Consider the following 23,874-nt stretch of genomic DNA (forward strand, 5'->3'; position numbering starts at 1 on the left):
GCAATAACAACTAGATATTGAATTTATCAATATTCCAAAAAATTATTGTATAAAATAGGAAAAAAAAAAAACATGAATGAATTATACAATGTACCAGGATTCTGTATGTGAAATCTTTGCATTTCACTTTGCTTCTATGCCGCCATACAGTTTATTAATATATGATGGCAAAATATTGTTTCAAATGTCTTGTAATTCTCCTCATAATTCAGTCATGTTCTTTAATCCCCTTTTTACCATTTCAGTTTTTACACAAGCCCACACCACTTCAAGAATATTCACATAGGAACTTTGTGCATCAAAGCCATGATCATGAGAATTCCATCAAATTCCTCACTGTCATGGTATCACTTACTGTATGCTTGAAATCTCTGTCCTACTAGAAGATGAATACTGCCCAGTAAGTTGTGTCCCTGATAGAATGGCATGCTGGATCAAAATCTGCTTCTACCTGCAAGCAGTCAGGGTGCCATCAATCTTAAGTAAAGCATTGACACCACTCCCAGAGATGCAATCTCAAATTCATGATTCAACCCATCATATTTCAGTGTAGATGTTTTATACTAACATGGTACCACTGAACACATTGTCATTGATTGTTGCCAAACAATTTGAACTGGGATTTACCTGAAAATAATGGATGTAATCAGCTTTGTTCATTCCTCTTAGCAGCAGTTTCAAGCTCTATTGACAATTCTTAAAGCTAATATGCATCTTACAGTCCTTGAAGTAACATTCACACCCATATCTACAGCAAGGTCATTGACAAGGTCTGTAATCACCTGTTGTCTATTTCATAAGGAACATATTCTTAGGAATTTAACATCACTTTTAGCAGATTTTAGGATAATACCTCAATCACTTCTATTATTAACAATGAGTTCCTGATGAAACATGGAGTCTTGACACAATTTTTTACACCTCTGACAAGCTAAACTCTTGATTTCTATATGGCTATTATGCGGTATTTCAGTCTCGGCAGCCATGAATTAAATAACATTACTGCTTATGGACATAGTACAACTACAGACACTTTTATAAACTTTATACTGGTGTAACACTTTCAGATTGGTTAAATAACACCAAATCTCAATGTAAACTATCAACATATATTTTGGTGTAATTCATTTTAACATGATAAAGAGGAGTTATTCCTGTAGTATTTGCCTTTTATACACATTTCTTCAGTGTCTCCATAATTATTTCCAATACTGTATTTTGTTGGGTATAATGTTTAACCCATATAGTGGACAAGTGTTGAAAAATAGAAAACTGGCCCAACAAAGTACTTGTTTAGTGTGTGTGGCTGTGTGTGAATTACCTAAGACACTTAATAAACAATGATTAATAAAAGAAATGAAATCTGTTGAAACATTAAAGTTTTTTCCTGAAAACTTGTTTCACAAAAATACACTAAATGTACACTACCATACCATGGAGCAGATGAACTTAAGTTGGTAACAACTGCAAATTTAGCAGGAAAGCAAATATTTATAAATTAATGGGTGAATAGATGCAGCGGGTTCTTTTATTCTTGTTTTAAAGCTTTTACTACTTGATCAAAACACTTTTATCACACTGAAAATAGAGCACTTTATTTACAATAATAAATTTATCCTCTTATGTGTCATTGTATTGTGATAACTTCTTGTACTTGTGATAGAGTATTTGATGGTTAGGTTAGGTAACAATACTTGCATTACGTGCTGAGTAATAAGGTATGCTTTTATCTTAAAACTAGTAATGTAGTACAATATTTAAAGTTCTTCAATTTAGTCATTAAAATGTATGATAATACAGCACGTACATATAGAATCCCTTGCTTAAACAAGGTAATTTTCTACTTTCATTAATTTTGATTTACTTTAAATGTCGAACAAAAAACTAAACATTTAAGGCAAAAAACACTGCAGAGAAAGGGTCGAATATGCACATGTATTTACTCTTGAGGTTATAGTTAGCTTCAGAAAAGATTAAGAATGCATTTATAATAACAAACTTGTACAGTGATGTACATATGTACTTCAAAGAGTTGTTACTGCCTTGTTCTTCGGCTAACGTAAAACTGGTTTGCAAACTATGTTCTCAGTTTTGTTTCATCATCTGTCTTAGGTTTTGACATTTACTTCCTTGCATTTCAGAGCCAGAGTAAAAATCAGTGAGGTGTGCATGTGTAATGACTGAGAATTCAGTTAAATGTTCACAGTGTGAATAAATCAATGTTTGGAAAAAAACACTAGTCTTCTTCCTAATAATTACCATTAAACATTTAATCTTTTCAAAACAACACTACTAATTAAATTGCAAGTTACTGTGATAAAAGTATGTTTAAAGCATATTTTACAGTGCTACAGAACAGTTTACAGTATTGTTACTTTTCTTTTATAAAGAGGTTTGAAAAGTATAAAAGATTTTATACCTACAAGATAAAGTACAATTATCACAATTAATATGCATAGTGTGCAATAACTGTTTTCATTTTTTCTTATTTTTTTAAACTTGTAATCACTGACATTGAAGTATGAATAAAATGCAAGCTATTTTGAATTTGCTTGGTATTAAATCTTTTATAAACTGCACCCCCACAATGTTTAGATAAAATTTTGTGCTCTGTGTCAGCTTCTGATAAGGGCCTCATAACACAGACCAGAACATCATCTAGACCTAAACTTCAGGCATTTGTTTATTTGTTTGTGTTTATTTTTGAATTTCACACAAAGTTACAGGAGAGCTCTCTTCCCTAGCTGTCCCTAATTTTGCAGTGTAAGACTAGAGGGAAGGCAGCTAGTCATCACCACCCATCTCCAACTCTAGGGCTACTCTTTCACCAATGAATAGTGGGATTGACCGTCACATTATAACATCCCCCACGGCTGAAAGGGCAAGCATGTTTGGTGCAACAGGGATTTGAAACTGCAACCCTCTGATTGTGAGTCAAATGCCATAACCCACCTGGCCATGCTGGACCTCAGGAATTTGTAGCTTATAGAAGTTCCAACATCAGTTTCATATAATGGTAAAGATTATCTTAAAAAGAAAAACAAAAAAAACCTTCAATGTGGTTAGAAAAAAAATTTCTTGAATAATGGTTTTAAACATTGAAAGCTGGTCCATAAATGAGAGCAACACATTTAATTACAATAATAAAAATTATCCTAGACTACTTAATAGAATAATTAAGTAAAATACAAGAAAAAACATACACATCCTAGTAGCTGATGTTTATTACTAGACCAATTACTTAGGTATGGGCATTGAAAATTCAAATAAAACATTAATAAAAGGGTATAACATCATATTGCTTAGGAACAACAAGTGGCCCGTTGGTTCATCTTGGCTGTCCCATTCTCTAAGCAAAACTAAATCTATAAAAGAAAATTAAAGTCAACCCTTATGATTCACATATTTATCAAGCTTTCTTTTTAAAGTTACTCAAATTTATTGCCTCCACAACATCTGAAGGCAACCCATTCCTTAGGCTGACCACTCTAATTGAAAAATAAGATTGTCTTAGCTAAAGACAACTTCTACCTTGCCCAAATCTATATTTATGCTTGCTGGTTCTATAATTCTTGCTGTTAGATATGAAAAATGTTGATGCACCAGCATTATTTATTCCTTTTACAAGCTTAAACTCTTCAATCAGATCCCCTCTAACTTTTCTCTTTTCAAAATAAAACAATCTTAAGGACTTTAAACTTTCCTTACATGACAATCCCCTCAATCCAAGATACCATTTTACTAACCTTCCTCTGAACCCTTTCCAACAATTCAATGTATTTCCTAAGGTAAGGAGCCCAAGACTGAACCCAATATTCCACATGTGGCCTAACCAGTGACCTGAACAATAAAATTATAAATCTTTTTAGAATTGAAACAAAACTACATAAAATGTATTCATTTGTAAAGGTAATGAGAAATATGTTTGGTGAGTACATAAAAGGCATAAACCACATAACGTAAACAAACTTACGAGTTTCTCTTGACTTCACATTAATTTTCATTCTCTAATTCTGAAAAATAAACTGACTACATTTAGTTCAATAAAACTGCTATTTAAAAATGTTTGTCATAAACTTAAAATGGGGTTTGTGAACTGTTATTCAATTACAACAAAGGCACCAAAAATCATTATTATTTATCAAATTCAGCTTTATTGTTTAATAATTTAACTTTAAAATCTCTGACATACGTAAATATCAGTTTCCTTACTGACAGAACTAGGGCACAAAATTTTATTAATATAACTTTAAATACTTTTGCTTTAGTGCTTTTACACAAGATTTCATATAAATTTTATTAAACACTAATCAACAGTAGTAGTTACTGTACTAAAAATCAAATATGATAATTAAAAGTTCCAATAATACACAAGTATAAGTTTTTACATTAAAGAGGTGTACATCTGTATACTTTGCAATAGTCTATGAAACAGATCACAAAAGTTCTATAAGCTATTATGCAAAGGAACATAGTAATATGTGAAATTATTCTGTGCAATATGAAAAATAAATAAATAATTATATCATTATTTTATTGTGGTTCAATAAATTAACTTCCTCAAGTGTATACTATTAAATGGATTAAAATTATCAGTATAGATGCCAAACAAGGTGTTATCTATATAAATCCATATATATCTCCAAATATTTAAGTCAAAATCAGTAATAAACTTTCACTTCATCAATATTTTTTTACATAAGAAATTGGCATGTGCTATCCATAACTACTTCCAAGCATGCCCTTACTATGCTTTCTTATTAGTTTCCATCTTTACAGGATTCCGTCTGATACTTGTGGGTCAATATAAGTAAGCAACTTACTATATTGTTTTCTTAATAAATTGATAGTCAATTCTTACATTTTTATTTGGTTTATATTTATTTTAAAACTGGTTTCTACCACTATCCTCAGAAATTTTGTGGGTTAAAAGCCATATGTAAAAAACATTACTATTGAAAAACTGGATAATCTCCTAGAGCAAATTGTATTTTTTTTTTTTTTTTTTTACTTTTCTACAATTTCAGTTCCATTTTTCATGGATTTCCTTGAACAGTGGGTGATAAAAGTAACAGTCATGGATCTCAAGTGTTCTATATTACAATAAAAATAATAGTTATCACTGGTTTCACAACCTATGTATATCATTTGGTCTATATGTATAGTAAAAACTGGTAAAATTTCACCAGAATATGTAACATAAGCATCAATTTCTCTCCACAGAATGTTTGATAAGACTGGAACCATAGGTAATTAGTAACTTCTTTATTTCTTTATTTGCCAAAATGAGGGATGATTAAGTTAATCCTGTTGTGTAGCTGAGAAGGTTAGTTCAAACAGAAGGTTGTGGTTGAACTTTACGCACACTGACCACAGAGAGAATAAAACTCGTGATGTTGGGAAATTGCTGGCTAAATTTAAGGAGACTACTAGTTTGAATCATTGATAAATGACATATACATTTTGTGGTATTAAAAGAGAATGGAAATAGTCTCCAAACTTGTTTTGAATTACAAGGAAAACATGTGGAACACATTCTGCAAAGTTCTTTAAAGTGCCTATAGTCTGAGACTTTTCATACACATTGTATAGTATACAAATATTTATTTATCCACACAATTAAATAAGAAAATAGTCTTAAAAACTGATATATTTAAATAATGTTTTTTCTAAAAAAATATACACGAAATTATAAAATAATGGTTCCAAATTCAACTAACTAGGAACCTCTCAACATTTGTTTATAGTAACTTAATCTCAAATAATAAAAAATATTTTGATGTAAGAAAACAAATGTAAGTTTAAATTCAAAATTGTTTTTTCACTTATTATCATACTGGATAAATATATTCTACACTAAATACCTTAATCTGTCAATATCTTTCTTTACAATTCACTAACAATTTATTTTCCTATAAAGTGCTTTTTTTATTTAAATAATGCAAAAACAAACAAAACAAACATCCCCTTGAAAAGATCTGATAACATTCAGCACATAAATCAGATAATTTCAGAAAAGCAACACCATTAATAATTCTTCAAAAATATACAAAAACATGCCTGATACAAAAATTCCATTCTTTAAAGTGAGAATCTTAATAAAAACAACAAATATTCCATATTAAAGACAGTACCTGTTATATAAACAGTATATTTGTACACTTTGGATTAGAAATATCCAATTCAGAAAAAAACCCCAATAAATTATCTGCTTTAATCACTGAATCCCTCTAAGTTATTAGTACCACAAAATAAGTTTTATTTATTATACTGTTTAATCCTGAGATCAGGATTAAACTGTATTTTAAAGTTGACACTACTACAACTTTAACTTTTTTTTCTTCTCATTTTTAGCATTAAATTAACAATTTTAATGTCATGTCTAAATAGCAACCATGTTTCTTGAATCCTGTGTCTTGTCAAAATTTAAAAAAAAAGTAAAAATTAATAAAAATGTCAAATGAAAGCAGCATTTATGCCAAATTTTCATTGAAAAGAATTAAAGTTATGTACGAGATAACATCAATTTTTGAAAAATACTACATTAACAGTATGAAACAAGTGGTGTTTACTATAATAGGCAGTTAAATCAACACATTACTCAGTTGGTTCAGCTACTTCCTCCATGTACATAAACCTCTCATTATTTCCTTCTGACCAATCATCATCATCAGCTTCATATCTAAACATTTTGCTGGGTGGTGGTGAAGGTGATGGTGAGGCCGAATGGTCTCGAGGACTTGCTGGTGGACTGAGTGCTCTACGAAGTCTGCCACTACTCTCTCGCCACAAGTTATTCTATAAAAAATCAGAATATATTTTGATGAAGGCAGTAACACTTTTTTTACAATAAGTAAAAGCTTACAAATTAAACAAAAAATTTAATTGTTTTCTGAAAAAAAGATAATAGGTTATCTGTGAAAGGGTCATTTATTTGAGTGATTTTAAACTACAATTCAAAGAAATTAATGACTGTTTATTGGAATGGAAATGAAGAAACAAATAACGTATCAGGTAATTGACATAAGTGTGTAAAACATATTGGTGTGATAAAATGTAATGTAGATATGAACCTATGGACTAAATGGTTACTTCTGAGACCTCTCAGGTTCAGGTGTAGCCATTCCAATAAGTGAGTGATGAATACCATATCCCTTCTTTAAGATTACTTTCATTAACAGTATTATTTAGAATGTTTGGTAAAACTAATTTTATTGTTTTTAATTTTTCATTACTATACTTTTATTGCACAGATTGTTTTGCATGTTAGCTTACTTTATGGATTTAGAACTAATCTAAATCTCAAGAGACATTATTGCGTTTATAGCCAAAAATACAATTAAGAGTGAGGTTAACAACTGCTGAAACAATGCAGTTTAACCTTTGCAAGTAAAAATGTAATAAAAGTGTATTTAATTAGCTACACTCATTAATAGGTTAATTTTTAGTTTTGTTCTAAATGGAAACTTTGCTCTGATCAGAAGTATTAATTATAAACTACTAACCAGAGGAAATACAATTAGTCACAGGCACAGATACAGAATATTGTGAAGAGGAGGGTTCAACCTGTAAAAGGGCACAAGTATAGTAACAATAATATGTTGGTGATTTTAGAATGTATATTTGTGATTTAACAATCTGAAACATAAAGCGAATGCAAAATCAAATTCTAAGTTCACAAGTGCATTGAACATTGCAACAGTTTCTGGCTTTGTAACAAACTAAAATTATGGTTGTAAGAATAAAAGCTTATAATCTTCATGACAGCTTTGGAAAATGAGGGCTATATCTTAAAGTGTTTCAATAGGGTCAATTTGATTATACTTCAGGTGTAGCATTCCTTCACAAAGGGAAAATGACAAAATGAAATTTGTATGATGTTGTTCTTAATAAAAATTACTTTGTGAGATTTTAGAAAATACAAAAATGCTGTAAAATATAGGTGTTGTATTTTGAGAGTACTTTGCATCAAAAAGGTGGGGTTCAAACTCAAAATCCCATCCCCATATCCATTACTGAGTCAACAGCATTAAGAAATTTGAATGAACAACTGGTCTGAGTGCTACTCTCATAATGTTCAAAAAGCTGAAAGTGTGGAGAATACTTATAGTCACCATAGTGCAAACCTTAAGACCTTTCAATTACTATGACAACCACTAAGCCATACACAGTGTCAGATATAAAAGCATTCAATATAAAAACATGTTTGCTTTATTAACTACAATAAGGTATTTGGGCATGTAGATTTATAAACAACTAGTCTGATAAGGTATCATTTGTTTGTTTGTTTTTTGTAAATAAATGTGATAAGAAATAATGTGATTAATGTGTAAATAAATAGCAAATTAAGATCAAAGCCAGGTGATTGTGAAAACTATCAGAGAAACATAATGACTCACATGGTGAAAGTTTATTTGATAATAATAATCCACATATGTATGCATATTGAAATAAACAGCTCCATGACTAAACTTTAGTATATGTACAGTAATTGAGATTTTAATATTTCATACCCTAATAAGATTTTGTTGTAATGGTTTATAGCAACTAAATTTTTTAAATGTATTAGCAAAGAAAATTTACCATGTTTATTTCATCACTATGTAATTTTTAATTTATTAAATATTTTATTTTCACATACTTTTTTATTAAACTAATGCCTAAATGAACTTTAATCCAATTTACTGTATTGATGTAAAGAAGCTGCATCTTACCTAAATTACTTATAAACATACAAGTGGAAAACTGTAGTGTAAGCTACATTGTAAAGATTACCAGTGTTCCATCTCTACCAAAAAGGTCAAGAAAGGATGAGATAAAATCACGGGACTTTTCTTCCCACTTCTGAATTAATCCATGTCTTTTTCCTTCAATGTTTTCTACCAGCATCTTGCCTTTGTCACGTAAAGCATCCATCTTGTTTTGAAACAAAAATTTTTTCTCCTAATGAAATAAAATTATTGATGAAAACATTAGAAAAACTGTTAGTTAATTTAACTGAAAATGATTATGATGCACACAGCTTAATATATCTCATTTTATGATCAAAAGCACATGAATTCTTCAATAAATAGCAAAAAAATCATGGTAAAAAAGACACTGGAAAAAATTCCAAATCTAGCCATTTTCTTTTGAATTCTGAAACAATTTACAATTATTACACATTAAATATTTCAATAAAACAGAAATATGGCTTAAAAATAAAACAAATTAAAACAAATTTAACAAAGTTTCAAATGAATCTGAGAACATCTTACATCATTTGATTTGAGTCTTATGAAATGAACAGTCTTAAAATGAGTGAAGGAAGATAGGTTTTTTTTTTTTACGATAGGGTTAATATTCATCTGATGTTCTGGTAGGGCAGAACCACTTTTTCTAGAGTTTGTATGAAATTGTGAAGACAATGCATTAATTTAAAGGACTTTTGAAAATTATGTTTTTTGAAGTTGATTTTATTACAGAATACTTTAGCATGATTAAAGAGACAGTTGAAGATTGCACTTTTTAAGGAGAGAAGAGTGGTCAGATGGGAAATGTATACATCTGTCAGTGTGTTAGTTGTCTGTGAAATGATGGTCCTATTGGACCAGCAAGGGTGTCATTTTTTTCAGACTTCATGGTGAACTGGATGTTTATGGCACAGGAAGTGAGGTGCAATAATTTCACTGAAAGATCCTTCTGCCTCACCCCAAAATATCACAGAGAAGCTTGGCAAACTCACAGACAAAATATTATACTTCAACATCTTCAACACCAATGATAAATCCAAGAATATTAATAGAGGATGTACAAAATATTCTTTCTCTAAATCTCAATTTCACTTTAATCTCCAAAAATGTTTGTATTTGGCATCTTTATAACAAATGAAGGCATCTCCCAGAATATTCCAAGCATTTATGGAAATAAACTTTGGTTATTAACCTATGCTACTTTACAATACTTTTCAGAGTCTAACAAATAAATAAAAGAAAAAGATCCATAAAAATCCAAAACAGGACATTTCTATCATCAATGTTTCCTACTGCCAAAGGAAATAATACACTAAATAAGTTACACTACCATGAAATATTACAAGCCATCACTCAGAACAGTATATACAAAATTCTAACAAAACAGAAGAAGAGATCATGTGAAAAATTGAAATGTGCCACCAGCAGACTGGTCAAGAAATTTAATCCCCAAAAGGTACAGAACAATATCGCATTTAACAGTAGCAGACCACTGAGATTATTCAGATTATTTAAGAAACACAATCCAGATACACCTCTTAGACTAAATGTCAGTGATGCTGGTTCTTCCCCCCACAACCTATTGTAACAGCTCATCACTATTCTTAACCTTCTCAAGAGAGTATAAAAAACAGCTCACATGACAAATTGAAACTTTCATAATAGAAATCAAATATTTCAATGTATTACCTGACGATATTTTTTGTTTCATTTACCAAACATAGTACAGTATTCTTGCTAATAATGCCTTGCGTGATGCCTGAAAACTTTCTGAAGATACCTTGTTGAAATCTACATGTGGATGCCATTTTGCTACATCTTTCACATTATCCCAACAATATCTATTTCCTGCACAAAGACCTCTATGAACAAAACTACCTCAAAACTTGTATATGAAACATTTTATAATGAGAACTTTACTACCTGTCTCTCTGAAACCATAAATGTGAAAAAAAGTACATTTGATAACACATACATAATCTGACTTCACAGATAAAATTCTCTTACTGTAGGATAGAAAATCAGTAACTCCCACAACAACAGCATTCAGTTCACCACAGTGTTTGGGTAAATGGTAGTCTTCCTTTTCTAGATATTCTCTCTCTCAACAGAACCATTATTAAGTACATTTGTTCACAGAAACCAATATACTCTGACAGATATATGCATGTTGCAATAAATTACTCCCTCTCTGTTAAAAGTGGAAACCTGAATTGTCTCTTTGACTGTACCAAAAAGTCTACAATAAAAATTTATGGGAATAAGGACTAAAAAGATTGCCTTATTAAACCTAAAAATATGACAAAAATTTTCTTTATAACTTCAACATCTTATTCAAGTAGCAAATTTCAAGAAAAAATTAACACGAGAACTATTAAACAAACACAACTTTAAGTTGAAAGCAGAATGCTTACAAATGAATACACAATGCTATTTCTTACAGATGTCTCAGAATGGAAAAATAAACAAACACACAGTCAGATCCAATTAAATAATACAACAAAATAACCTGTTGCAGAGAATACAGAATAATTCAGATTTCTTACACCAGATTTGATTATGCACTAAATTCAGTAGCCAATATTATATATTTTTATTCAGTAAATACATGTAAACAAATGTATTAGACTAATTGTTGCAACAGAAAGAAAAACTCTGTTATGGCAGATTTTCAGCAATAAACATATATTCAGTTTTGTTTAATACTAAATATCAAGATAGCATACTATGCATGAACACATAAAGGAAGTTCAGTATTTATGGCAACTGTGATGAAACCCAACCATTCTTATAAAATTATGTCATTTTTCATTTCTTAGTTCATTGTTATACAAAGGAGACATTTGGTGGTTAATCAAGTAATTTGAAATGTGCATGATTCATTATTCAACCTGTTCATACAATCTTATTTCAGTCATCATTTTCATGTAAATCACTAAGTTTAAGGTGCTCCAAATTAGGGTTATACATCAAAATAGTGTGATAAACCATGAGCCAAACTGAAGCCAGCCCATCTCAGCAAACTGTTGTAAATTGGCTACTAATTTCTTAAACTTTCATTATTAAAATGTTAGCTACTTCTGAGCCAAAGGTGCAATTACTCAAACAGCTATACACAAGCAAATCAAATCCCCAACACAAACAGATGATCAATATATGTAAAGAATGACTCTCAGCAACTGTAGAATATCTACTCTGAGACTGAATCAAATACTTGTAGCTATAATGATACACTATATATGTAAAAAGTTTGAACCTGACCGATGACCAAAAGAAGGTCAAAACGTTGTTCACTCCTCTATGTAAAAAAAATTTTCTCAACCCAAACGAGCCATTTTTACATATATATTTTTCTCTACAAGTGGGTTTTCTCAACATCACTGATTATAATGATACACTGTTAGCAATATAGATGGTAAAAAGAGACTTATGTGACAGACATGCATTTCACTCACTGCAAGATACATAAAGGCTCAATGGCAGTGATAAAGAACATGTCCTGTGGATCAATGATATGTGAAGCAGTATTCTTTTCTACATATATGAAAGAAACTTTGAAACATTTTCTACAACAGTTTCAAACACCAATGAAAGTTATGTGGCAGAGGTTAAAGTATGGATAGGAATAAGCACTGATGAACTCTGAATTCTACATCCTGCATTAAACATGGTAATGATGAAAAAGGAGGAATTAGAGGAGATCTGATTGAAGTGTCTAAGATTGTAAATGGAACTGATGATGTTGGTGCATCATATTTTTTTCATACTTAACAGTGATAATGGTTGGATAAGGAGACAAATATAAATGTTGGTCAGAAATCTTCAAGTAAGACAGATTTAATTTTCTAGCAGTGTGGTGGGCCTTTGAAATGGGTTGCCTTTGTATGTCATGGAGGCAGTAAAATCAAACGAGTTTAATCGAAAATTTAATAACAATGTGAATATCATAAAGGCTGGTCTTGAGGGCATTTAAAAAAATATATTTTACTTTTTATTTAATAGTTTAGAGGACAAAACAGCCTAGATGGACTAAACATTATATTATTAGTACATGACAATATGTTCATCATCATGATGTTTAATTGGTTAACACATTCGTTGGGAAAGAAGGAATTCACCAAGTGAAATGGTTTGTATACTCAAGGGATTTCAATATAATAAATGGAGTGATGAGAGAATGTTCAGTCACTTACATTTCAAATTATGACAAATCATTAGGTGTCTGTAAAATAAAATAAATGAAATAAGGAGTGCTTGATTTCATAAGTGTAATTACTTTATCATAACTAAAAACCTAACTTTCCTTTAATTTTTCAGTACATATTATGTTACATTTTTATTAGTTGTTTGTGATCTGTGAAACTTTCAAGGAACTGATGTAATAATGAAAGCCTACATTTAAAAAAGATATGTTCATTTCCTTAGCAGAATAGCCTCGGGCAAGGTTTCTTCGGACATACAAGTCATAGTCTCGCACAATCCTGGCAACCAGATCAGACGTGGAAACACCCTCTGTCCGCTGAGTGACCAAAAACATTCCCTTGGCTTTTATCTCTTTATAAACATCATCATGTCCTCCTAATGTGTAAGGCAGATCATCATGGGCCACAAAATCAATCTAGATAATGTAAAATGAGTGTACTGTTGAGAGTTTTTTCATACAAAATACTGTGAATACTGATTTATATATACATAAATACAAAAAGACAAAGCACAAAATTTCCATAAATAGCTTTAAATATAATAATTATTTTGTCACAAAAAATATGTTTTAATGCAATTACGGGCAAATTAATTTGACCTAATAATTTAATCAAGACAAATACTAACTCAATTAATGTTAGGAAATAATTAAATTTTATTTCTGGTTACTACCATTTTCAATTATTCCAGATATCCAGTGATCAAAATTAAGATAAAATAAATTAATGTGATGAATATAATTAACTAATAGAATTAGAATTTTCAATCCTTACTGTGTTTTATTAATAACAACTATTAAAGTAATCAAAATATTGCAATTATGTTTGTTGTTAGGCCTAAAGCTATCCAACGGGCTATCTATACTTTGTCCACATATGCACAAAATGCCCTATATTTAGCATCACAAGTGTTTATCTTCATTTATAGTCTGGTCTTGTGAGAATGATGAATTTGTTGAATATAATTAATTAATGTTCCAACAATTAATGAATTCTATAATTTTCTTACATGAAAAATGTATTTCTTACAGCCACTTATGTTTTCCCACATAATTACACATTTTCATTCTTCAATATATATATAAAACAAATTTTATGCATGCCACAAGTCTTATCTCTCCTCCATTGGAACTGACTGATTCTAATACTCTAAACCAAAAAGAATGCGACATACTCTCATGATGCTAGTGACTCCTATCCAATTCTATCAAATTATCACTTTGAGTTTTGGCAGAAAATGGATGAACCAGTTTTCAGTGGGAAGGAATAGTGGTAAATGTGAGTTAAGGTAAGTATCTATTAGAAAAAAATTTTCAGTAAAAGAAAATATCTTTTCTCAATAAATAGCTAGAATTCTACATTACATACATGGAGTAACAAGAGTGAGGAAAAAAGGGAAGCATCTGAAGATTACACAATCATTCTCTAAGACCTGATATAGGGAAATGTACCATTTCTGAATCAGGTATACTGTTCACTCATTGTCGAAAGATGTTGCATATATGAGCAGAAAACAGAGAAGCACATAGAACTAGGAGAGAACTATGGCTGGAGAGTGATACTAATCATGTAATGTTTATAATACTCAATCCCAGAAATAATAAAAGTGGATAAAATGAAAAAGATGAGCCCCTAGATGTAGAATGGCTAGGGCATGACAATACATGGCAAGTCAACGGGCATCCAAAACCCATGCCACCAGGTACCAACATCCAAATGACAGTAGGAAAAAGGAACATACTACTGGTAAGTCAACTACAATCCAAAACCTAGGTCACTGGAAATGGGCAATCATGTAAGGATAGGAAAAAGAATCCTACCTGTGGCAAGTAAACCACAATCCAAAATCCAACCATTTGATGGAGATAGGAAAGAGGATCATACTATTATTACCTCAAGTTCATATGAATGGAGGAAATCTACCACCTCCTAACTCATGAACAGAGTATATGTGAATATGATAAATTAATAGATAGATCTGGAAACCTGACATCCAGCACTGTATAGATGTTTAAACAATGTAAATCATCTCCCTCAAAAGTGCAATTGACAAGAATCACCCAAGACATAATAGTAATAGGAGTAATAGGAGACAGCAGAAGGGAAAGCACCATAATGATCCACAATTACCTCAACCATATGACCCACAGTACTGATGGAGTATAAATGAGGGAGAGGAAATATAGACATCTGTAATACATATACAAGGACTTATGATTGGTTATACTCCAAATCCAAACTCCTGCTACTGGGAACTGATATCAATGTGAGGGTAGGATGAGAGATCCCAATTAAAGGGGTGAACTGCAATTTTGACATTTCACTCCCATCTGGTTTTATGTTTCATACTGGAGAATATCATTATACCTGCATCAGAAGAACATCACCACCCTACTCTCAATTGAATGGTTTAATAACAATAATTTCTATTTCATTAACACATTTAGGAACATACCTTCACAGTCCACAACACCAACAATGGGTGACCATGAAACCCTGTTTTTTAAAGCAGACCATAATGATTTATTCAGTATGAGGCATGGTAGGGATGAGCAGGTATCCCCTTCTGCTTTACCCATGTAGTGTGTGGGAACAGTCTGGGATGGGCAAACTTTTGAAGCAATTCTATCGCAATAATAAACCTGCAAGCAATCTTTTGAACATTCCATTTCTGCTATGTGTTTTACATGCTCATGGAATAATGACATGCTAGTCAACATGGCTTGACAGTGAAGATTTGAACAGTTAAAGAATACCTGATCAGACACCACTTGCCACAGAGCATACTTCAAACAATGAATATTAATTAAAAGGAAAAGGACCTCTGAAAAGGAAAATAACAGAAAAGAACTTACCCATTCAAAGTTTCAATAAATTCTGGAATGGATATGTGTGGAACATGATAATACAAAGAGGAAAATGAAACTATAATCTGATGCAAATGGTAAGAAACAAATGTATCATGGTTAGTCCACATACCCAACTGAAGAAGCACCTTCAAAGGATGATAAAGATGAAACACTAAGGGAAAAGTAAGGTGTTGAATTGGGTAAGAAGATAAATCAGAACAAAGTACAGGAAGATAATGATAGAAAAGAAGAAACCAACAGAATGAACAGGAGATCCCATTCAGCAAAAAAAGAAAGAAAAAATATGCCATAGCTGCCAAGGAAGAAAGAGACAGGAACAGACACTACAGAAGTAAGACATGCAGGCAATAACAGGGAAGAACATGTACAGGACATAGAAGTTTGTCCAAATCAGGATGAAGATAAAAGGTGCAAAACTGAAGGAAGGAAAAATGGCTAAACAGAGGAATTATTCTCAAGAGTTGCCAAAGTATTAAGGGAAAACAATCCAGAGAACAGATAATATATGTGAAGGTATATGTGAATAAGGAAAGTACGTGAAGCATTGATGGCAAATAAACATATCACTGGTGTCCATAAGCAAACAGAAGAAAGAAGGAAAACATAAAGGAAGGTGAAACAAGGGGCACTGGAAGAGTGGTTCAAATCAGCCAAAGTGAGGGAGTACAGGACCATATTAATATCTGCACCAAGGTCAACACACCACAGTGAACAACAAATCCAGGGAAAGTGTAGGAGAAGTAAATATCTGTAGGAATGGGAGAAACAAAAAAAGTGTGGTACAGGACCACCTTAAAATTTGAGACCAAGAAGACAGAATACCCCCAATTCAAAAGACAAAAGAAGAAATCCACATCACTAGGAACAGTGGACTGATCAAGGGAAAATCTTGGACATAGAAACTAATGACAGAGAAATTACATTTGCAATGATTAACTTCCATGTAGAAGGGCAAATGAAACAGGCTAGTAAAGAGGCTTGATCACTTTGCTGACTAACAGAGAAAAATCCGGCATGAAGACAGAGGTGAAGAGTGGAAGATTTGGATGAGACACCAGTGATAGAAGATGACAAACATGAGATGGAGACAGAGGAAAAGGTAACAGAGGAGGAAGTTTGAGTTGGAGAAGCTGCAGAAACTACAGCTGAGACTGCAAAAAAAGAGCTACCAGAAAGTCTGAACACAGTGTTAAGGATGAACAAAACCACCTGGAGGAGAAAAATAGATAAATGTAGGTCCAATCCTGTTTGAAAACACTGATAACAAGAGCAAGAAGAACTGTAGACCAAAACTAAAGCAATTTATGGTTAATGGACACAGCAAAAGCCTCAATGTGAGGAGCTCCACAGAAGAAAAGCTCCAAGAAATCAATAGGATCAAGAGACCACTTTGTCAGATATACACTGTATGAACAGAAATCCAATCCACAACAAGAGCAAAGGCACACAGGCATGTGACAAACAATGATAGGAACACTGAGCATGTGGACCTGAAAAAGAAGATCTAACACATGAATACAGAGGAATGGAGAACAGATGCCATCCTGGAAATTGGGATAAGCAATCACTGAAGACAAGTTGGAATGGATCATTACCAAATGATTACTCACCAGATATAGAAAGTGAACCAAGACATGACCTACCACGAGAAGTTCCAAGACATTGATGCAATAAGACCCCTTGGCCACAGACCAAAAATGCCAAATCTTCCAGTTGATAAACTCAAGCCCCTTATCCTCAAAGGGTTGCATGCATGAAATGTGGAGACTGGACGAGGAAGAGGTAGCAAGACACCCACTGACATGCAAGTCATATCTGACCACAAGCACCAATCAATGACAAGAGAAGAAGGAAGGGCAACAAAAGCCAACCGAGGATCCCCATGAAATTCCACTGGTCATGAAAAGCCCATGAAAGAGTCCACAAAGAAGACTGACCAAAGTGTTACCATGGAAGATCACATCTCCAAAAGTAATAGAATGTTGTGAGTTGTAATCAAACTGAAAACCCAAAGAATGAACTCAGAGGAGAAGGGTGAGCAAGACGGAGATGAGTGCAGAAAAAGAAAAACATTCAAATGTACAAGATATTGTATAGCTCACAGTAAGAACTTCAACTTGATTATAAGTGAAGAACAAATACTCTAAATGCCCAAAAAAACACACAGAGCAAAGCAAGTCTGAGGTGCAGTATACAAAACAAACTATCACACAGAGAATAAACTGAATAGATGGTTGCAAGTGATGAAATATTGGGATATACAAATTATCATGTGATTTTTATCATCAATAAACCTGGAGAAAAAGCCTACCTAAGGGTGAGGAATTATTCCAAGGGAAAATGAGGCACATTCAAATTTATAATGAGATGGGATTTCCAATTTGATGCAATAACAACAAACAGTCTAAAATAAAAGCTTAGGAAAAAGATGATAAAAAGGTGCAATGGCCTGTAGAGACAGTAAATATTTTACCTACTTGGACAAATGCAGGCTGGTGACAGATCCCAACTCATGGAGAAGGAAAAGAATACCAGGGACAAATGAGATGGGGGAAAAAAATAGCAGGGCAGTTCCCTCTAATAAAACATGAAGAACCCATGGAACTGCAGTAAAAGATTGCCAAAGACTAACAACATAATATAGTCAATCTCCCACTAGATTGGAATCCTCTGGTTAGTCTCCAGTACTGTTGGTGACATGCTCATCAATTTTGAATGAAATAATGAGATGGCAAAACCTGTAATAGGGACAAATAGACAAGGATTAGGACAAGAAAGGAATAGTGGTATGTCGCAGCTTCAACTGTGACAAACGTGCAACCAAAGAGGAAAAGGTCGAGTATCTTGCATAGATTACACATAAAATTCCAAAGTCTCAGATACATGATCGAAAACATATCACCAAAGAAAATATAAAATAACAGTAAATATTTTTACTGTTCCCATGAACAGTAAAAATAAACATATCACTGGTGTCCATAAGCAAACAGAAGAAAGAAGGAAAACATAAAGGAAGGTGAAACAAGGGGCACTGGAAGAGTGGTTCAAATCAGCCAAAGTGAGGGAGTACAGGAAAAAGCCTTTCCTCCAGGAAAAAAGGCTTTATATTTATATTTTATATTTATATTTATATTTATAGTAATATAAATACTATAAGTATTTACTTATAAGCAAGTAAATATATAAATGTAAATCAGAGAATTTACATGAAATTCCTCAATTTCAACCATGAGGACATTATAATGCAATGGTCAATCTTACTATCTGTTGATAAAAGAGTAGCCCAAGAGTTGGCAGTGGGTGGCAATGACTAGCTGCCTTCTCTCTAGTTTTACACCATTAAATTGTGGATAGCTTGTGCAGAGAGTTATCATGTAGCTTTGTGCAAAATTCAAAAACAAAAATAAAGTTCTATATGCAATAAACATGGAGAAATAACACTGAATTCAATTTAAAATAACTATTTTTGCATAATGTTTTTATTCATGAAAGATTCATCTATTTCCAGCAACTGTTACCCTTTTAGTTCACATAAAACCAACATGATTACAGCTGACTGGACCACAATGTAAAACAATAAATACAGAATTACTTACCTTATGTTTCTCTAAAAATCATTATCTATAACCCATGGACAGTCCCTGACCACTTCATCAACATAACGACAGTGGGCAACTGCTTCATATCTCTCAGAGTCTGTCATTACAGTTTTTCCTTTATTTGCATGAGTCATTGCATCACTGCTTACTAGAGTCAAGATGATAGGATATTATTTTGAACAGAAAGACACCAAGTTAAATTTGAGAAAACAATTCCTACAAAAAACAGTAAACTTTAGTCCTTTGGTTACAAATATATAAGCAAGTATCTTATTCAAATATTATAATAAACTCCATATGAGACATAATAACTTTACTAAACTGTAAAAATATTAAATAATTCTGTAATTAAAGGATATGTAATACTTTACATATTTCTTACTACTTTCTAAAAAAAGAAGTGTTGGAAACTACAAATACATTTCTCTCAAAAAAGGAGAACTTTTAGAAATCAAACAAAGATCACTTGAAGTGAGCTACAAACTTGAGTTCCTACCAAGTCCCTTTTTTAGCTTACATGAGAAAATATTCATTAGCATGGAAGAGCAAAAGATAAAAAATCACTCATTCATACTAATAAAAATAATAATTACAAAGATGGGCTTTCTACAACCCTTACTTGTCAATATCACAGTACATCTATCTAAAATAATAAATTTTATTTGTGCTCACACAAATTTCTTGCATGTAGCTTGCAAAACACACCATTTACACAAGGAATAAAAAAAACTATCCTCAAAGTATAATCAAGAGATAGTGTATGACTAAATTCATCAACTGTTCTATATGAAATACACCAAATTTGTTTCTTATTCAGTATTACAAAAATTTAATGTATATATGTTTTACACTTAGCTTTGCTCCAAATTTCTTATAATTTCAGCCTTTTTTTTTTGAAATATGACATTCAAGAATAACCTTTAACATTATAAAACTGGTAGATCTTCCAATTCAATACAATAAAAATATCTGAAAAGCAATAATAAAAACACTTTGAAAACACACTACACTGTTTTTTCGTTTTTTGTTTGCACTACACAGTGATATTTATTCTTGAACTAACATACTAGAGGAAAGCCATTTAATCATCAAGAACCACTGCCAAATTTTAATCTGAATAGTGGGATTTTACCACTAGTCTTACAGCACACTCATGACCATAGTATTGAGCACATTTTTCAGCAATGGAATCTACACCACAAACCCAGTTATTCACATTAAAAGATTGCTAGCTACTAAGTCATGTCTCAAAGCAGTTGTGGGGGTCATAATATTCAAGTTATTATTAATGAGGAAAATAAAAACATTAAATATTAGCTAATAACAAAAATCAAGACTACTATGTTTAAATACAAAATAAAATAAAAACTAAATAGTAATACTTTTGGCTTTTTCTTTTGCCACAATTTTTTCACATGTCAAAAGCTTCACTACACAAACTAATAAATAAAACATATTTTATTTGTGCTTGTTTATTATATGACATAGTTAACATTAGCAACTTCATAAATTGAAAACTACCAGTGGAAACTTTATGGTTGCTACTGGTCTTGCTGCATATCAACATGCATATGATCATGCATCAATATTCAACCAACAGAAGTGCAATAGTACACCTATCACAATTAGTGTCCATTCTAATAATGCACCAAAATTTGGGAAAATAGATGGCAAATAAGAGGAGAAGTAGATATCTATCAAACATACATTTTCACTTTAAGAAAATGTTAACTTCTCATACAACATCTCCTCTCACAAAAATCTAGAATCCCACACTGAACAGGTGGAAGACAAAAGACAGACTATGAAGTGTGGTATGGAATTACAAACAACACACTTCTGAGAGACAGGAATGTGCTGTAAAAACCTAAAGGATAGAGAGGACCCAAAACATTTTCAACAGGAAAGGGACCCCACACAGGTGTTTACTGGCTGAGGTACAACAGATTGTGAATGGGAGTTTCACCTTAACCAACACTTGGTAGCAACTGGATTTGGCTTCCACACAAAGACCTTGTCTCCACATGTGTGGATCTCCAAAATAAACAACACCTGACTGAACAGAAAGCAACATCCAGTAACAGGCAGTAAGGAGAGCTGAGGAGACATTCATCTCCAGAAAAAAAACAATTTATGATGCAAAAATACCATGAAATATAACTATAGTTGGTCTCATTAAACATCCCATCTCAGTGGTATGGGTAACATGATCCAGTGACCTCAGGTCTACAGTAGGAATAGCCTTAGTATTATAGTGAACTTCATCTAGCATGATTAAAGGATGTACAGTGTAGATTTGAAAAGAAGTATACTTGGTCAGGCACAATTCATTACCAAGCAGGATCCATACCTGATGAGCAAGAGGCCCCTGTAAATGAGAAGAAATGAGTACTTACCAGTCCCAAAGAAACAGAGGTGTGTAGAATGGCAACTGGAGGTGAGCAGAAACCCACAGAGCATGAAATGACCACAATAAGTAGTGAGATGTAAAGGTATGTCAGGTCAGGTAGTCCACATATCCATGCTGCTAAAGTTTTCCAAAGGAAAATGAAAATGTGCAATTAGGAAATGGTAAAATGATGGATCTGATGAGAGAGAACATGAAAAAAGTGTAAATCATCCAGTGTAAGAGGTAGGTATTTCATGTTTATTGGCACAAAGCTACTGTGCTATCTGTACCAAACAAGATGCTGTACACTATAATGGTATATGGAAATGAAGGTAAAAATATGTAAAATTAAGACCTGCCATGAAGACTGAAGCATTAATTTCAAAACTTGCTGTCAGTCACCTGAAGTTGGCCTTTCCAGTCCTGGGTTCAGATCAAAATAAAATTAAATTGTGTAAAAGAATTCACGCTAAGACCATGTAAAAACCTTTAGTTAAAAAGACCAATGGCTCTTAAAAATGTAAAAACATGAGTGTGGCAGCCAGTATCACCTATGACACTGGCTAATGTCAAGGGGCAAACCTACCTTAAAAATATGTTTAAAATGGCATCATCGTTCTTGGCTGTAAAGACGGCATGATAATACAATTAGTACAATTGTGACGTGAGTGCCACACAGACCACACATTGGTGCATCAATACCAAATAAAAGAAAGTGGTGAGTTAAAAACACTGAGGCCAATGTGTAGCCTAGCCAAAACAACTTCCTCCCTTCGATCTTTATGGAAGTGAGATGGGCACAGAGCTAAAGAAGGCTTGATTTGAAAAACCTTATTATTTCATTGCTCACTCTAGGATGACTGCCAACTGGTGTATATTTGGGTTTTGATAACTGTACCATAGTCCATGTATGGAACAGGGACGGTGGTGATAAAGCCAGAGCAGACGGACTTTGCCGCTCTGTCAGTGAGCTCATTCCCACGAATACCAGTGTCACCTGGTATCCAAAAAATCTGGACACAGATAGTTGATAGAGAAAGATGGACCAGTTTGTTTTGGATATTGATAAGAATACAATGGTAACTAACATGGAATGACATCAGGGCCAATAAACAGCTGAGTGATTCATTATATAATGTACAATTCATATATTGCATAGTTTCAATATGATTTGGGGCAAGAGAAATGGCATACAATTCAGTAGTGAACACAAAAACTGTAGAGAGGATTCTGATGAAGGGCCGGTTTGAGATCCACCAGTGTAAAGGGATGATTATAATCATAGAAGACAATCAGCTTGAAAGAAAAGAGGTGATTTTCTTTCAGCAAAAGCTTTCACTTAGAGTATCAGCAATGCTCTAGGTATCAGCTACTTCCTGGCTATCAGAGAGCAAGATCGAAAGGCGGACAGAATTATATTGCCCATTGACCTTTCGAATCCTTTCCCATACGACTTTGGAACTGGTGGTAGAAAATATGGTAGTCGTGAACTTAATCCAAAAATCCTTCTGGCTTTGATGTCTTACCCACCAAGCATGTGCACAGGCCTGCTGGAAAGCGATGCAGTTCAAGAGTGTGGGATATCTATGGAAAGTAGCCCAGGCCCGTTTTTGAGCCTTCTGTGCCATGTGGCAGGCAGGATTCCACCATGGGCGAGAATATAGTGGAAAACATATCGAGGTTTTAAGAATACATTGAGCAGCTGCTTGTATAATACAGTCAGTTACTGCTGCCACACAAGTTGACTATTGATGGCTTACAGATGATGGCAGGGTCAAGTTCTGCAAGAGCCATGAAAGAGGGCCAGTTTGCCTGATCCAGCTTCTACTGGGGCATCAACCATGGCTAATCTCTCTCAAGATAATAGGAAAATGATCCCTGCCTCATGGATTATTGTCAACCCTCCATGAAAAATGGAAGACTAATGATGGGGAGTAAATTGAGAGATAAATAGCAGTAAAGGACTGGTTAGGTGCATGGAAATAAGTAGAAGAACCAGTATTAAAAAGAGAAATATTGTAATCAGAGAGCATATGCTCTACAGAGTTACCTCTCCTATCAATTATCAGCATTTCCCCAGAT

At 32.8% G+C, this 23,874-nt stretch overlaps 1 pseudogene across 1 annotated transcript in view; it reads right to left on the reverse strand.

The window, feature by feature from the left end:
- Positions 1 to 2,531: 2,531 nt before the first annotated feature.
- Positions 2,532 to 23,874, reverse strand: part of LOC143240127 (putative choline-phosphate cytidylyltransferase) — a 43,975-nt pseudogene continuing 22,632 nt past the window's right edge. The window contains exons 5-10 of the transcript XR_013021583.1: positions 19,401 to 19,551; positions 13,129 to 13,350; positions 8,776 to 8,943; positions 6,602 to 6,798; positions 3,747 to 3,840; positions 2,532 to 3,027 (exon numbers count right to left, since the gene is read on the reverse strand). The product of XR_013021583.1 is annotated as a putative choline-phosphate cytidylyltransferase (transcript). The remainder of the gene's footprint in view (positions 3,028 to 3,746; positions 3,841 to 6,601; positions 6,799 to 8,775; positions 8,944 to 13,128; positions 13,351 to 19,400; positions 19,552 to 23,874) is intronic.

The sequence above is a fragment of the Tachypleus tridentatus genome, chromosome 13 (genome assembly GCF_004210375.1).
Source record: "Tachypleus tridentatus isolate NWPU-2018 chromosome 13, ASM421037v1, whole genome shotgun sequence".
NCBI lineage: Eukaryota > Metazoa > Arthropoda > Merostomata > Xiphosura > Limulidae > Tachypleus > Tachypleus tridentatus.